Below are 16,260 nucleotides of genomic sequence, written 5' to 3' on the forward strand. Positions count from 1 at the left end.
GGTGGTGCAGTCCCTAAATTCCATTTCGAATGGGCAACACGAGATCAGCTCCATTTTAGTTAACTGGGAGAGTCAAATTGAAAGAGATTTTTCTCTGCTGCTCAAAGGAACACAGTCTGTGGAACGCAACATGTCAATAGCCATGGCATGTATGCAAGCCCAACAATTAAATCAGGCTGTGGCCATGGGGCTAATTCGGCAAGCCACGGACGGGCACTTGCCCCTGGAAATTAAAAGATTGATTACGCCCAAATTGTCACCCCTTGAACTGGAGCTTGAATCCTGGTGGTCTCTTGTAAATTCCTCATTCTCACCGACCACCCAGGAGCTTAAATTATTTTTATTAACGGCCAGTGCGCACGAGTCATTCCATGTGTATCCAGTCGTGCCTCTGGGACTCCAAGTCAGCGATACCGAGGTCCTCTACGCCCGCCACCCCGACCATTGGGCCCGCTTCACCCCGACCGGATGGCAGCTCGTCAGCCTCCAAGGGTGCCAGCATCGAGACCAGACCGGCTTCATTTGCCAGGACCAAGCCTTTGCACCTCATCATCCCTGTGTAGCCCCGCAAGTCGACGCCCTCAATGAGTGCCCTTTCGAGGTCGTCCGGGAGAACAGCTCCGCTGTGGTCTACATTGGGAAAGGATGTGCCTGCGTGCGAACGGCCTGCGACTTCGTGGTCCTGAATTCGTTCCAGCTGAAGCCCGTGATCCCGGGAGTCAACCGCTGCTTCTGTAACCTGTCTTCGGTAGCAGCCTGCGACTTCACCTACACGGTACCGGTCTGGACCCAAGAAGAGATCCTGGTGGCACCCTCCATCTATCGACATGTGAAGCCCATCTCCCTCGGCATCGGTCTGGAGCTAATCCACGAGCTCCTGACCCACCCCCAGCTCCACCGCACCCTCCAGAGCATCCAGAGGGACGGGGATACCACTGCTTTGGTTGTGTCCCACAACGGCAAGGAAATTTTGGACCTTGCCCAGCGGATTAAGACCACCGGCGAGCACTCGTGGTGGGAAACCCTCTTTGGCTGGAGCCCCACTGCCACTGGAATTTACAATTTGGCTCTGCACCCGATCGTTGTTATTTTGGCCTTCCAAGTTTTGTTGTGTGCCTCACTGCTTTATTTGGGCTGTTGGAGCCGCCGACAGCTCCAGCAACTCCAGCTGTCTTACCGCTTGGATCACTATAACCCCGACCTTCTTCTGCCCTAATGGTTATTCTTGGCGCCCTCCTTTAGCCCTTGTTTATTTTGTTGCTTGTGTGATTGTGAACTATACTTGTGCCTCTATGTGTACGGATCCTGAACCGGCCCCATGGACGCTCTGCTGCCGGACACCGCTCCGAGGCCCTCTTGTGGACTAGGGGGGGACGTATTTTCCTGCCTCCCAGCCCACGGCCCGCCTACGAACGACTGCCAGCGGCACTACCTCCATGAGGACTAGAACTGTGTACCCGAAGCCCTTTTCGCCGCCCACCGACCCTGCTCTGCGGATTGACGCAGACAGCAAGGGGGGGTGGAAGTGTGTTTTGGAACACGTGGACTAAGTTTGCTTGTTCTTGTAAATATGCAACCCAGTCCAGCAGCTGTACTGCGGACTGAGCCGTCTGTGATCTTTGTAGCTCTATTGTTTTATGAATTTCTTTGCATTGCTTTCATGAATTTCACTCCCATGAATTTAGCCCCGAACTAGCCCCCCCTCTATCTATTGCAAGTGCGCCCATGAACTTTATCCCGATGAATTTGATTTTAACCTTTTGAATTGCCTTCTTAACCCAACTCCCTCCGCCGAGGCAGTTCTAGTCTATGAATTTGATTTTAATCCAGCCATATTGATTTGGTTTTTAATTGCAGAGTGTATTTTTCTGCCCCCATGAACCCTTCCGCCGCCTACCCCTCATGAATTGTTTCCACGCACTTGCTTTTATTCTTGCTGCTTTTTACTTCATGAACTATTGCTTTTAATCACATATATGTATTTATGATTTTAGCCATTTATGAATTACTCTACCCTCAATGAATTATGCCATGCTTGCACACTTCACTTTACCCTGTATGAATTGCTTTTAATTGTCCCTGCTTTTAATCCTATGTATCTATTTATGATTTTAACTATCCATGAATTAATCCATGTATATGAATTGCTCCTGGTTTTTAATGCTTTTAACCCACCATGAATTCCGTATGAATTACCTCCCGCCATGAATTGATCAATGTACCCAAATATGAATTGTTGTTGTTTATGTGCATGAATTGATCGTTGCTGCCTATTACTATGAATTGCTATCACTTATGAATTATTGCTATTTATTCTGACGATTGCACTTAGCACACCCCCTGGTGTGAACCCAGAGACCTGCAGCCCATTGGCTGATCTAAATTGCACTTATTCGGTTAGGTGGTTCTCCAAACTAAATTTTTGAGTGACGCCTCCTCCCCCTTCCCTTCCCACTCCTTCTTCGCTCGAAGCTCAACCACTGGACATTGCCAACCACCTCGCCTTTGGAGTCAAGTTCGGAGACCCGCGCGCCTGACGTCCCGGGGTCTCCGAGGGGGGGAATTGTTGCCAAGTAGGCCCCCTCCCCTGCTTTAAGGCCTGCCATGAACTGTGCTAAAGTTTCCTGCGTTACTGTTTCACTGCTACACCAAAGACTGCTTTGCACGTGTGTGTTCTGGTACACGTGCCAGTTTCCTGCCTGCGTGTCAATTACCCTGCTGCAATAGACTGTGTAGTTTACTGACTCCATGTTTGGTTAACTGCACAAAGGACTCTCTTTCTGGGCAGCCCTGCCCTGACCTATATCTGGAATTCCCAGTGTGTGTTTGGACTCTGTTACAAGTGTGCCCCGTGCCTGCATTGCCATCTGCCACGGACCGTGCCTGTTCCCTGCCTTGGACTGTGTTTTAGAGTGTTGTTCCCGCTGCCTCCATGGAAGCCTGCCTCATATGGGCCCAAGCCGCTGCTAGCAGCTGGGCGCCTGCCGGGGAAACCTCCAGCGAGCCTGGCTAGGCGCTCCCTGGTCAGTTCCCGCCTGGAGCCTCCCGCGGGTAGGTCGCCGAACTTGCCCTCGCTACCGGGCAGCCTGCTATCCAGCCCCAGCTATACCCAGCCGGCATCCATGTTCTTAGGCAGCCAGAAGACCCTGGGAAGAAGACTGCTTTGAGAAGCCATTTCGGCGAAGCGGGCACACCACGTCCGCAGCGAGAGCCCCTCGCCCCGCTCTGCATATCTTAGGAGCCGCCCCGGAGAAGGAACTAAGTGCCGACCATCCCAAGCACTCAAAGAATGCATCTCAAAGAAACCTCCACATTCCAAAGCTGATGACATCAGGACAAGCCCTGTCCGCTGGAACATCCATTCAGCCCACTCGGATTTCCCCCTCCCTCTTTTGTCCCCTCTTCCTGAGGTGTCACTTATCACAATCTGATTACCAAAGTGGCCCATCCAAGCCATTCAGTAGCCCATTAGACCCTTTGTTTTAATCTGTGAGAACCACCAAGTACAGCACCAGCCCCAGGGTACGTTTTGGGGTATTTAAGCTGGTCTCCCAGACCACTCGGTGCTCAGGCCATTCCTATCCAGACTTCCTTGCTGTCCGTCTGTGGTCCCAGTGCTGGCATTGGGCCACCTCGCTGTTGTGTCTCTGCTTCGCTTCAGGATAAGTGAGTATTCCCCCTATCATCGTTGGGAACCAGCTAATGCGAACGTCTCTGTATTTCATACTCTATGTTTCTTAGACCTTGTATGTTCTTTGTATGATTGTGCAAGCTAGGCTTACGCTACACTCAATACACGTGTTTGGACCTTACTCCTTGTCTGCCTCTTTTTCACTAGAGTGTCTGGGATCGGGACCTCCGTAAACATAGGTTATGATCCTCGCTTAATATTAATAGTTACAGACTGCTACAGCTAATTCCCCATTATAATAAAAGAGCAGTTCTGGTAACAGAATAAAGGATTTCAAAATAATAAATAATAGTAATAATGCTAAATATTAAACAAGTATTTATTTATGTATTCATTTATTTACTTTCCCTCCAGTGGGGAAACAAGGTGGCTAATATAATTCTCCTCTCCTCCATTTTATTCCCGCAACAACCCTAAGAGGTGTGTGACTGGCCCAAAGTCAACCAATGAGCTGTCATGGCAGAGTGAGGGATTTGGACCAGGGTCTCCCAGATCCTAGCCAGGCACTATAACCATTACACCATGCTGGTTTTTACTTACTTATTGAGTGCTTACAAAGTCCTCATTTATATATACCAATCAACAGGGCTGAAATGTGGTGGAATGGAGTTCTGGAACCTCTTGAAAATGGGCACATGGCTGGTGGCCATGCCCCTTGATCTCCAGACAGAGGGGAGTTTAGATTGCCCTCCGTGCCGCTCCAGCGGTGTGGAGGGCAATCTAAACTCCCCTCTGTCTGGAGATTAGGGGGAGGGGCCACCAGCCATGTGCCCATTTTCAAGAGGTTCCAGAACTCCATTCCACCACATTTCAGCCCTGTTGATTGGTATATATAAATGAGGACTTTGTAAGCACTCAATAAGTAAGTAAAAACCAGCATGGTGTAATGGTTATAGTGCCTGGCTAGGATCTGGGAGACCCTGGTCCAAATCCCTCACTCTGCCATGACAGCTCATTGGTTGACTTTGGGCCAGTCACACACCTCTTAGGGTTGTTGCGGGAATAAAATGGAGGAGAGGAGAATTATATTAGCCACCTTGTTTCCCCACTGGAGGGAAAGTAAATAAATGAATACATAAATAAATACTTGTTTAATATTTAGCATTATTACTATTATTTATTATTTTGAAATCCTTTATTCTGTTACCAGAACTGCTCTTTTATTATAATGGGGAATTAGCTGTAGCAGTCTGTAACTATTAATATTAAGCGAGGATCATAACCTATGTTTACGGAGGTCCCGATCCCAGACACTCTAGTGAAAAAGAGGCAGACAAGGAGTAAGGTCCAAACACGTGTATTGAGTGTAGCGTAAGCCTAGCTTGCACAATCATACAAAGAACATACAAGGTCTAAGAAACATAGAGTATGAAATACAGAGACGTTCGCATTAGCTGGTTCCCAACGATGATAGGGGGAATACTCACTTATCCTGAAGCGAAGCAGAGACACAACAGCGAGGTGGCCCAATGCCAGCACTGGGACCACAGACGGACAGCAAGGAAGTCTGGATAGGAATGGCCTGAGCACCGAGTGGTCTGGGAGACCAGCTTAAATACCCCAAAACGTACCCTGGGGCTGGTGCTGTACTTGGTGGTTCTCACAGATTAAAACAAAGGGTCTAATGGGCTACTGAATGGCTTGGATGGGCCACTTTGGTAATCAGATTGTGATAAGTGACACCTCAGGAAGAGGGGACAAAAGAGGGAGGGGGAAATCCGAGTGGGCTGAATGGATGTTCCAGCGGACAGGGCTTGTCCTGATGTCATCAGCTTTGGAATGTGGAGGTTTCTTTGAGATGCATTCTTTGAGTGCTTGGGATGGTCGGCACTTAGTTCCTTCTCCGGGGCGGCTCCTAAGATATGCAGAGCGGGGCGAGGGGCTCTCGCTGCGGACGTGGTGTGCCCGCTTCGCCGAAATGGCTTCTCAAAGCAGTCTTCTTCCCAGGGTCTTCTGGCTGCCTAAGAACATGGATGCCGGCTGGGTATAGCTGGGGCTGGATAGCAGGCTGCCCGGTAGCGAGGGCAAGTTCGGCGACCTACCCGCGGGAGGCTCCAGGCGGGAACTGACCAGGGAGCGCCTAGCCAGGCTCGCTGGAGGTTTCCCCGGCAGGCGCCCAGCTGCTAGCAGCGGCTTGGGCCCATATGAGGCAGGCTTCCATGGAGGCAGCGGGAACAACACTCTAAAACACAGTCCAAGGCAGGGAACAGGCACGGTCCGTGGCAGATGGCAATGCAGGCACGGGGCACACTTGTAACAGAGTCCAAACACACACTGGGAATTCCAGATATAGGTCAGGGCAGGGCTGCCCAGAAAGAGAGTCCTTTGTGCAGTTAACCAAACATGGAGTCAGTAAACTACACAGTCTATTGCAGCAGGGTAATTGACACGCAGGCAGGAAACTGGCACGTGTACCAGAACACACACGTGCAAAGCAGTCTTTGGTGTAGCAGTGAAACAGTAACGCAGGAAACTTTAGCACAGTTCATGGCAGGCCTTAAAGCAGGGGAGGGGGCCTACTTGGCAACAATTCCCCCCCTCGGAGACCCCGGGACGTCAGGCGCGCGGGTCTCCGAACTTGACTCCAAAGGCGAGGTGGTTGGCAATGTCCAGTGGTTGAGCTTCGAGCGAAGAAGGAGTGGGAAGGGAAGGGGGAGGAGGCGTCACTCAAAAATTTAGTTTGGAGAACCACCTAACCGAATAAGTGCAATTTAGATCAGCCAATGGGCTGCAGGTCTCTGGGTTCACACCAGGGGGTGTGCTAAGTGCAATCGTCAGAATAAATAGCAATAATTCATAAGTGATAGCAATTCATAGTAATAGGCAGCAACGATCAATTCATGCACATAAACAACAACAATTCATATTTGGGTACATTGATCAATTCATGGCGGGAGGTAATTCATACGGAATTCATGGTGGGTTAAAAGCATTAAAAACCAGGAGCAATTCATATACATGGATTAATTCATGGATAGTTAAAATCATAAATAGATACATAGGATTAAAAGCAGGGACAATTAAAAGCAATTCATACAGGGTAAAGTGAAGTGTGCAAGCATGGCATAATTCATTGAGGGTAGAGTAATTCATAAATGGCTAAAATCATAAATACATATATGTGATTAAAAGCAATAGTTCATGAAGTAAAAAGCAGCAAGAATAAAAGCAAGTGCGTGGAAACAATTCATGAGGGGTAGGCGGCGGAAGGGTTCATGGGGGCAGAAAAATACACTCTGCAATTAAAAACCAAATCAATATGGCTGGATTAAAATCAAATTCATAGACTAGAACTGCCTCGGCGGAGGGAGTTGGGTTAAGAAGGCAATTCAAAAGGTTAAAATCAAATTCATCGGGATAAAGTTCATGGGCGCACTTGCAATAGATAGAGGGGGGGCTAGTTCGGGGCTAAATTCATGGGAGTGAAATTCATGAAAGCAATGCAAAGAAATTCATAAAACAATAGAGCTACAAAGATCACAGACGGCTCAGTCCGCAGTACAGCTGCTGGACTGGGTTGCATATTTACAAGAACAAGCAAACTTAGTCCACGTGTTCCAAAACACACTTCCACCCCCCCTTGCTGTCTGCGTCAATCCGCAGAGCAGGGTCGGTGGGCGGCGAAAAGGGCTTCGGGTACACAGTTCTAGTCCTCATGGAGGTAGTGCCGCTGGCAGTCGTTCGTAGGCGGGCCGTGGGCTGGGAGGCAGGAAAATACGTCCCCCCCTAGTCCACAAGAGGGCCTCGGAGCGGTGTCCGGCAGCAGAGCGTCCATGGGGCCGGTTCAGGATCCGTACACATAGAGGCACAAGTATAGTTCACAATCACACAAGCAACAAAATAAACAAGGGCTAAAGGAGGGCGCCAAGAATAACCATTAGGGCAGAAGAAGGTCGGGGTTATAGTGATCCAAGCGGTAAGACAGCTGGAGTTGCTGGAGCTGTCGGCGGCTCCAACAGCCCAAATAAAGCAGTGAGGCACACAACAAAACTTGGAAGGCCAAAATAACAACGATCGGGTGCAGAGCCAAATTGTAAATTCCAGTGGCAGTGGGGCTCCAGCCAAAGAGGGTTTCCCACCACGAGTGCTCGCCGGTGGTCTTAATCCGCTGGGCAAGGTCCAAAATTTCCTTGCCGTTGTGGGACACAACCAAAGCAGTGGTATCCCCGTCCCTCTGGATGCTCTGGAGGGTGCGGTGGAGCTGGGGGTGGGTCAGGAGCTCGTGGATTAGCTCCAGACCGATGCCGAGGGAGATGGGCTTCACATGTCGATAGATGGAGGGTGCCACCAGGATCTCTTCTTGGGTCCAGACCGGTACCGTGTAGGTGAAGTCGCAGGCTGCTACCGAAGACAGGTTACAGAAGCAGCGGTTGACTCCCGGGATCACGGGCTTCAGCTGGAACGAATTCAGGACCACGAAGTCGCAGGCCGTTCGCACGCAGGCACATCCTTTCCCAATGTAGACCACAGCGGAGCTGTTCTCCCGGACGACCTCGAAAGGGCACTCATTGAGGGCGTCGACTTGCGGGGCTACACAGGGATGATGAGGTGCAAAGGCTTGGTCCTGGCAAATGAAGCCGGTCTGGTCTCGATGCTGGCACCCTTGGAGGCTGACGAGCTGCCATCCGGTCGGGGTGAAGCGGGCCCAATGGTCGGGGTGGCGGGCGTAGAGGACCTCGGTATCGCTGACTTGGAGTCCCAGAGGCACGACTGGATACACATGGAATGACTCGTGCGCACTGGCCGTTAATAAAAATAATTTAAGCTCCTGGGTGGTCGGTGAGAATGAGGAATTTACAAGAGACCACCAGGATTCAAGCTCCAGTTCAAGGGGTGACAATTTGGGCGTAATCAATCTTTTAATTTCCAGGGGCAAGTGCCCGTCCGTGGCTTGCCGAATTAGCCCCATGGCCACAGCCTGATTTAATTGTTGGGCTTGCATACATGCCATGGCTATTGACATGTTGCGTTCCACAGACTGTGTTCCTTTGAGCAGCAGAGAAAAATCTCTTTCAATTTGACTCTCCCAGTTAACTAAAATGGAGCTGATCTCGTGTTGCCCATTCGAAATGGAATTTAGGGACTGCACCACCGGTTTACCTAAGTCAGAGATGCTAGTCGTGACATGGGCAAACTTATTAGCGAGAGTCTCAATATTGACCGAATCCATGATTGCTAAGCCTCCGGCTGCAGGAGCAGTCCAGTCGGCAATGCTTCGTCTGGCACGCGAGAGAGAGGGGGAGGGATTGATCCACAGTTGTAGCCATGCATTCCAACCCTTGCTACCGGCCTCCAGATAGGGAGCGCACTGCGGCAGCCTCTGGGTTATATTTAGCTCAGCTAAGTCTATGCGGATCTCTTTTAAAGACATTTGCGGGCGGACTAGAACTCTCTCTCGAATGTCAGTTTTCAAAACATGGGAGCCCACTATATGCGTGCCGCCTTGGCTTAATTGCTTATTGCTAACAATCAAAGGGTCAATTTGGATGGTGTGGGTCTCCTGGGTCCGGATCAGCAGGGAATAATTGCCTGGTTCATGAGTCAAATTTACAAAGAGCAGCCCAAGCCGGTGAAATTTCTCTACTAGGGGCTTGGTTTGGCATTCGGGCGTCTGTTGAACCAGTATCCAATCGGGTGGGCCATGTTTGGCTAGGTCTTCCTCTTTTACAATCCAGGTCAGGTTCTCCCAGTGCTCTATAGTGAAGGAGAGAACTGCACCTGAAGGGGGCGTGATAGTGACAGATGCAGACTCAGTGGCAGTGGTGCCTAGTAGGATGGTCATTCTAAAGGGGTCTCCCGCCTTCCATACTGCGGCCGACACTAAAATAACTTCACAGTATGGTCCGAAAGCCTCAGTGACAAATGGCGAGGTTTCGAAGTTGGCAGGGGTGGTATATTTGTCTACCACCGGGACTGCGGTGGGGGCTGGCCTGATACGGGGAAGAAACATACATGGAATTGGAGCAAGTGGTGAGACTGTATCAGTAGGCGAGTAGCACACTAGCTCTTGGGACAGAGTTTTTACTCCCACACATAAAATAACAAGCTCTGGGGGCCGGATCCACTGCTCTTCACAACTGCGGAAGTTAGTGCGATCCGTAGGGGTGGTCATATTGCTCTGCTGTACAACCTTGCAGACCATCATTTCATTCCTTGCTAGGGTATTGATACATCTCCAGTGGGGGTAGGGCATTAATTTGGACGGGCGTCCCTCTATTAGGGTGCCTGCCAGCATGAGCAAACACAGGGTAGCCAGGTGCCTCATCTCCTGGCCTTCTTTTTCCTTTTGTGGTGAAAATATCCTGGGGAGACCTGCGGATATAAGTACAGGTTCCCTGAGTTTCTTGCAGCAAAATGAATGAAGTAAAGCAGGGAAAAAGAAGGGTGTTTTTCTGCCAGCACTCTTACTGATTGGGGCTCGAACGAGAAGTCCCAGAGCACTAAGCGAGCCTTCCAGCTTGTTGCTCTGGGGAACTCCTGTGCGAAGGTTTCTTTCTAAAGCGTGTATATTTCAGAGGGGAAACGTCTTTACATCGAGCGAGGGTCGGCTGTGCGTTAGGCGGGATTATGCAAACTCGCCCCAGGGGTCCCTGGGTGCCTGGACTATGTGGCCTTCAGGTGCCCCTTGCTTGGCGGCGGGCTATTTTTATTTTGCGGGCTGAGAGCTGTCGGTCCGGCTCGGCCTGGCCTTGCCGCTTTAAAATGGAAAAAAACTAAAGAGCGGCTTCCATTAACTATAAGGGTTGCTGCAGACGGGGGCCCTCGCTTTAATTTTTCAAAAATAGGCCTTCGTCATATGTTTGCAGGACAACCAATTTTTGGGGGGGGACTCCCTCGGGAGGCCCCATCTTCTAGTTAAGAGAAAAACGATACACCGGGCAAAAAGGAAAAATACACTGAGCAAAAGAAAAATGCACTGAGCCAAAAAGAAAAACACATGGAGCAAGAGGCATACGGGTGTGGGGTACTTTTGGGTTGCCCTCACATGGAAGGCCTGGCAGGGCTTCATTAAAACTTCAATATGTCTCCCCCCCTTCTTTTCCCTTGTACGGTACGGGCAAGGGAAAAGATTACGTGGGGCGGGCGGCTGCTGGCGGAAAGGGCCGAAGTGGAGCCGAAGGCGCTCGGCGGCGTTTATCGAAAAGCGGCGGAGGCGGCCGAGATCTGTCGGCGCCACTGGGTCTGGGATATTCGGGGGTCATCTTGGCGCAGGGGATTCTGGCTATGTAAATGAGGTACGCTGCCCCTTGTGCGTGGCGAACGCACCCCAATAACATATTCCAGAGGTAACATATTTACAAAATACTGGCGGGTCTTTTACCTTTGCACTAAAGCGTACTAACTGGTGGCGCCGTACAGCAACTCACCATGACGAATATGAATATTAGTAAAAGAGAGGTGTTGGGCTATCTGGGGGACCTTTTCCAGGGGAGGCACGGCCCTCAAAGCCAAAGCCGACCATCATGCGAAAGCGTGGGTCTGGCAGGTGAGACCCCGAATCTACGTAGATGCGGGATCTTCACCAGCACGGCGGGTGATATATTTTCGAATACAGGGATCACCTTATTTGGTGATTCCACCATGTTCGAAAGAATACAGTCACCTCTGGGCTAAAGCCTCTCCAAACACTTTCACACACAGCAAATCTCTTTTGCCTGTGCAATTTTTTTCCGAACATGCGGCTTACAATCCAATTAAGAATCACTTTCGGTGGTGGTCCTATTTGGCTTTGATTGCCGTGTCTTCTCCTAAGGGTCCCAACTGTGGGGCCCGCCTAATGAGGTCAAAGAATAGAACTGGAAAAACTTTTAACATTTACACCGATATCTACATATTCTACTATTTCTTTTATTCTAAAGCTACAAAGGTCTGGTCTAAGGGGACACACGGTATCTCTGGCCCAGGGTGGAGGGATATCTGGCGAATCACTGGGCAGAGGGGGGCTGGACTGGTGGAGGTTCCCCCAGGGTCATACACAGGAGGGGCGGTTTGCAGCGGCTTCCCTTTCCATTCTTTTAATTGAGAGGCGTGAAAGTATTTTAGCCACGTTCCTCCTGTCCTTCTCTGGATGGCTACCTGATAGACAGCTGGGGAGACTTTTTTTGTGATAGGGACTGGGCCTTGCCACTTGGCTGCTAGTGAGTGCGCCTTTTGCGAAAACTTCCTGTACAGAACGAGCTGTCCTTCCTCCCACTGCCTGGGGTTCCTGACCCATCCCAATTTGCGGTCCATATCCTTCTGAGCTGTGCCCAACTTCTGGGCCACTTGCATGTGGACGGCGTGTATGGATGAGAGCAGGTCTTGGACCCAAGCATCATTAATCACTACAGGCTGCATATCGGAAGGGAGCTGCGTATCTAGCCAGAAGGCTTCCGGGAGCTGCATTCTTCGCCCTGTCATTACCATATGGGGTGTGAGCCCGTGAACTGCGGTAGTGCCTCTAATGGCCATTAGGATTATGGGGAGTTTTTCATCCCAGTCTCTCCCGGAGGAGCGAACCATCTTGCGGAGAGCCTCCTTGAGGGTCCGGTTGGTTCTTTCTATGGCGCCTGAAGCCTGAGGGTGGCCGGCTATGTGGAACCGTTGCTGGATGCCTAGTGCTTTACAAAGCTCCTGTGTAACTTCTCCGATAAAGTGTGAGCCTAAATCGGAGTCCATGACTCGCACAATGCCCCATCTTGAAAAGACATTGTTGAACAGTAGTTTGGCTGTGGTGGCTGCATTGTTGCGCTTGCACGGAAATGCTTCGACCCATTTGCTAAAGGGGTCTATGACAGTGAGGCAGTAGCGATTGCCGCGAGCAGTGGGGGGAAGGGGGCCGATAAAGTCAATCTGTATGCGAGCCCAGGGTCCATCGATTCTCTGATGCTGGAGGGGAGCTCTAGGTCCGGTGGGGTCTGCATTGACCATAGCGCAGGACAGACAGTTGTCTACCCATTGCGCTACTTCGGTGCGCATGCCAGGCCACCAACCAACCTCTTTTACCCTTTCCAGAGTCAGATCCTTGCCTCGGTGTCCCTGCTCGTGGACAAACTGAATTAAGTCAGCCCTAACTTCTAATGGCACTACCCAATGGCGTTCGCCGGCTGCATCTACTGCCCAAACTATGCCTTCCTCTTCTCTGATCATGAGTCTCCCTGTCTGATCCCTTCCTGCGGCTAGGAGGTCAGTTATTTCTGGGTCAGATCGCTGCAGTTGTGCTAGGTCTAGTGTTCCTGCGGTTCCCTGAGCTTGGTTGCGGGCTTGTGCCCGAGTGGTGACAGGGCGGAGGGGACAATCGGTGGCAGATTCCGGTAGGGGAGCATTTTCAGTGGTGACCATTTTCTCTGAGGGCAACCCACTGAGTTCCACTACCTCTTTTCCCAGAAAAAAAAGCCCTGCCAATCAATACATTTAAAAACTAATCTATCTGTTATAAAAATATGCTTTTACATATTTTCATTTGTCAAAGACAACTCGTTCTTTTAAATCTTGAAGCCATTTGACGATATATCTTTTGACTTGTCCTTCAAATTCAAAATGTAATAGTGTTTTATAAATGTTATAAACCACCTGGTTGGTAGGGTTCCCAATCACAACATTTCTCAAATATTATTTCAGTTGAAAATATCAGCTTCTTAATTTGTCTTTGTAATCTCAATCGTAAGAATTCTAACCGAATTACAATTTGATATCTTATCTGGAGGTAATGTTATCATATGGGAGGAAAATGAAATTCTCTTGAAAGAGATCATTATCTCTTCAAAGTGAAGAGGTTCTCTATAATTTTAAAAAATCTGATCTCCTGAACTGATTGAAATATAGATAATGTATAATTGCACCTAGTGGTGATTTAAGTGGGCAAAATCAGTATTTCAGCTGAGGAAAGTTAACAAAGCAGAGAATGTTGTTTCACCTTCCTTTCAGGCACCCAGCTGCAATATATTTTGTTAATTTCCCCAAGCCAAAGGTAGCATCATTTGTGTGAAAACTGGGGATGGGGGTTAAGGATAGGAACCAATTCAATATGCTCATTTAGATCAGTTGTGAAGTTGGGCTTCTAGTTCATATAAGAAAAATGCTATTCTCTTTTTGCCGTATAAAAATTAGCGTAGTGTAACCTTGACAGTACCCATCAGTTGCAGGCAAACTTCTGGTGAATTTTGGTTTTGCCCAGCAATCACTGGCGATCAGAGAGAGGAGACGGGCCACCCAAAGATTGTGTGCCATCGACAGGAAGTCCAAGAAAATGGCCATGCAGGAGCTCCTCCACCCTGAAAATGCTGTTTGGGTGTAACTAGAAGAGACATCATCATGCAGGAGCACACGTGCATGCTGGCACATGGTGTGCAAAGAGAGAAGGGGGTAAGTACCTACACACTTCGTATCCCCCCATACCCCAAAAAACTCCCACCGGTTGCCAGGAGGGATCTGGCAACCCTACTAGTAGTGTAGAGTAGTAGTGTATTATGAATATGAAGAAGTGAAATCTGGTCTAAGCAAGCAGTTTATCATGTATAAAACTGCTCTTGGACTGTAACACTTCAGACTGGAAGTAGAAGACTGCATGTTTGAATCATAAATAGTTATGAACTGCACAACAACATGGAATAAATACACCCATTTCTATAAGAAAAAGTAGCTGCTTTTTCAGGGTATCTTTTTTTTCGTTCACACAAAAAACACAGCAAAGCAAAAGCCTAGGGGTCTCTCCAATTAAGCCCTATGACTAATCCACTTTCCCGTGTTCCCTCTTCTAGTTCAACGATTTACCATGTTATGTCATACAGAAATGCATCCTGGCGTGCTTGATTGAGGCTGAAGATGCATGGAATATTGTATGAGTAATCTCTAATTTTACCCTTGCTACAATCTTCTATTCTACTTCAATTATTCAGTGCCAAACTGACAGGGCTTTAGTGTTTTATTTATTTTTATTTAATTATTTAAACACTTCTATCCTGCATCAGTTCACAGCAAACCCAAGTCAGAGATTAAAAAGCAATAGTACAAAAGCCAACAGTCAAAAACCAGCAAGCCACCAAGCTTTAACTCCCCTCAACAGACTGATTAATTTAGATTAAAGGTTCTCTTAAGCAAAACCATTTTACCTAACCTTGCAGAACAAGGAGACTGGGTGTGGCCTGGACCTCCACGGCCAATCCATTCGAAAACTCCAGAGTTATTATTGGAAAAGCCCTCAAATGGGCCTCCACAGGCCTCACTTTCCTATAGGGGGAGATGGTGAAGAGAAGTTGGCCTGATGAATGCAATTGGTGCACAGGCTTCTATAGGGAGATTTGGTCCTTAGCACTATATTAGACTTTTTAGGTTTTACTTAACTGTACTAGGAATGTATCCATTGTGGTAAATTATGGCATGTCAGTTGCTAATTAAGAGTGTTTTTACTTATATGCATCGTATGATCCCGTTGGGTGGTTTGGGAGCACAAGATGCTGTATCATTACCGAAGCTAAACAGTTGGGGACCTAATCAATAACCTGGAAAGGACTTCACAGAAGTCACATATCAAGGAAGAACTACCTGAGATCTATATAAAAATTAATAGAATCTCAGGAGGTATGTTATGGGTTTTATTCACAGCTGCCACCCTGCCCCTTAACTGGTGTTCTTTAAACCAGGACCAAAATGTTTAATAAAGGGTTTTGTGGAGGGAGGGGAGTTGGACTTTATGGCAAATATGCTACCATTGATGATGTAACATGTGGTGTGAAGGTGTAATAAAACTCTTATTCCTTTCTCACATTTTGGTTAATAATCAGGACTGTCCACCTTACAGCTACACAGAAAGCTTGAGTTAAAATACACAATTAATAGCTTTTATTTATTCACTGGAAAGAATTAAAGGCTTGAAAATATGTACAAATGTGTATATGGGAAAATTTGTTCACTTACCATGAATTTCTGTTCTCAGTGGGTAGACCCCAGAACCATAGCCTTATGGGGGTCTCCCGCTACAGTTGTAACAGAGGCTTAGGACTAGAAAATAGAGTCTGCATCCTGTTAAAGTAAGCTAACAGCTTACTGAGGACAGTGAGTCGTTATGCAGCAATGGAATGCAGACCCGCTCCTCCCTTAAGTCCACCTCAGTCTGATTAAATTGGAAGGCCATTCTTCCCCAAGGACTTTGGAGCCTCCTCTCTGAATAATTTGGACTTAATGAATGACTCAGATCTCCAAGACAATGAACAATGGACTGACCCCAGCTAGTACCTCCCCTTCTCTAAGTGACTGTACAGGAAGATTTCTGCCCTCTCCTTAATGTTGCTATTCACCCAGCCTTAAGGCTGTATTTCTCCAAAACTCCTCCAGGAAGCATTTTTAACTTTTATGAAAAGCAGGAAAATTCTCCTTTTCAAAATCAGCTTCCTCCCCACTTTAAACTCGGGTGATTCTCTAGAATTAGGTTTTCTGAGAGCCTTCTGAGAGCCAGTTTGGTGTAGTGGTTAAGAGCACGGGACTCTAATCTGGAGATCTGGATTTGATTCCCCACTCCTCCACCTGAAGCCAGCTGGCTGACCTTGGGCTAGTCATGGCTCTCTGGAGCTCTCTCAGCCCCACCCTCTTCA

At 48.5% G+C, this 16,260-nt stretch overlaps 1 long non-coding RNA gene across 1 annotated transcript in view; it reads right to left on the bottom strand.

Annotated features, from left to right (window-relative positions):
- LOC129345085 (uncharacterized) overlaps nt 1-15,662 on the bottom strand; it is a 48,977-nt gene extending 33,315 nt beyond the window's left edge. The window contains exon 1 of the long non-coding RNA XR_008598433.1: nt 15,587-15,662. This is a non-coding gene — a long non-coding RNA (uncharacterized LOC129345085). The remainder of the gene's footprint in view (nt 1-15,586) is intronic.
- Between the last annotated feature and the right edge of the window lie 598 nt (nt 15,663-16,260).

This window comes from Eublepharis macularius, chromosome 1 (assembly GCF_028583425.1).
Source record: "Eublepharis macularius isolate TG4126 chromosome 1, MPM_Emac_v1.0, whole genome shotgun sequence".
NCBI classification, from domain to species: domain Eukaryota; kingdom Metazoa; phylum Chordata; class Lepidosauria; order Squamata; family Eublepharidae; genus Eublepharis; species Eublepharis macularius.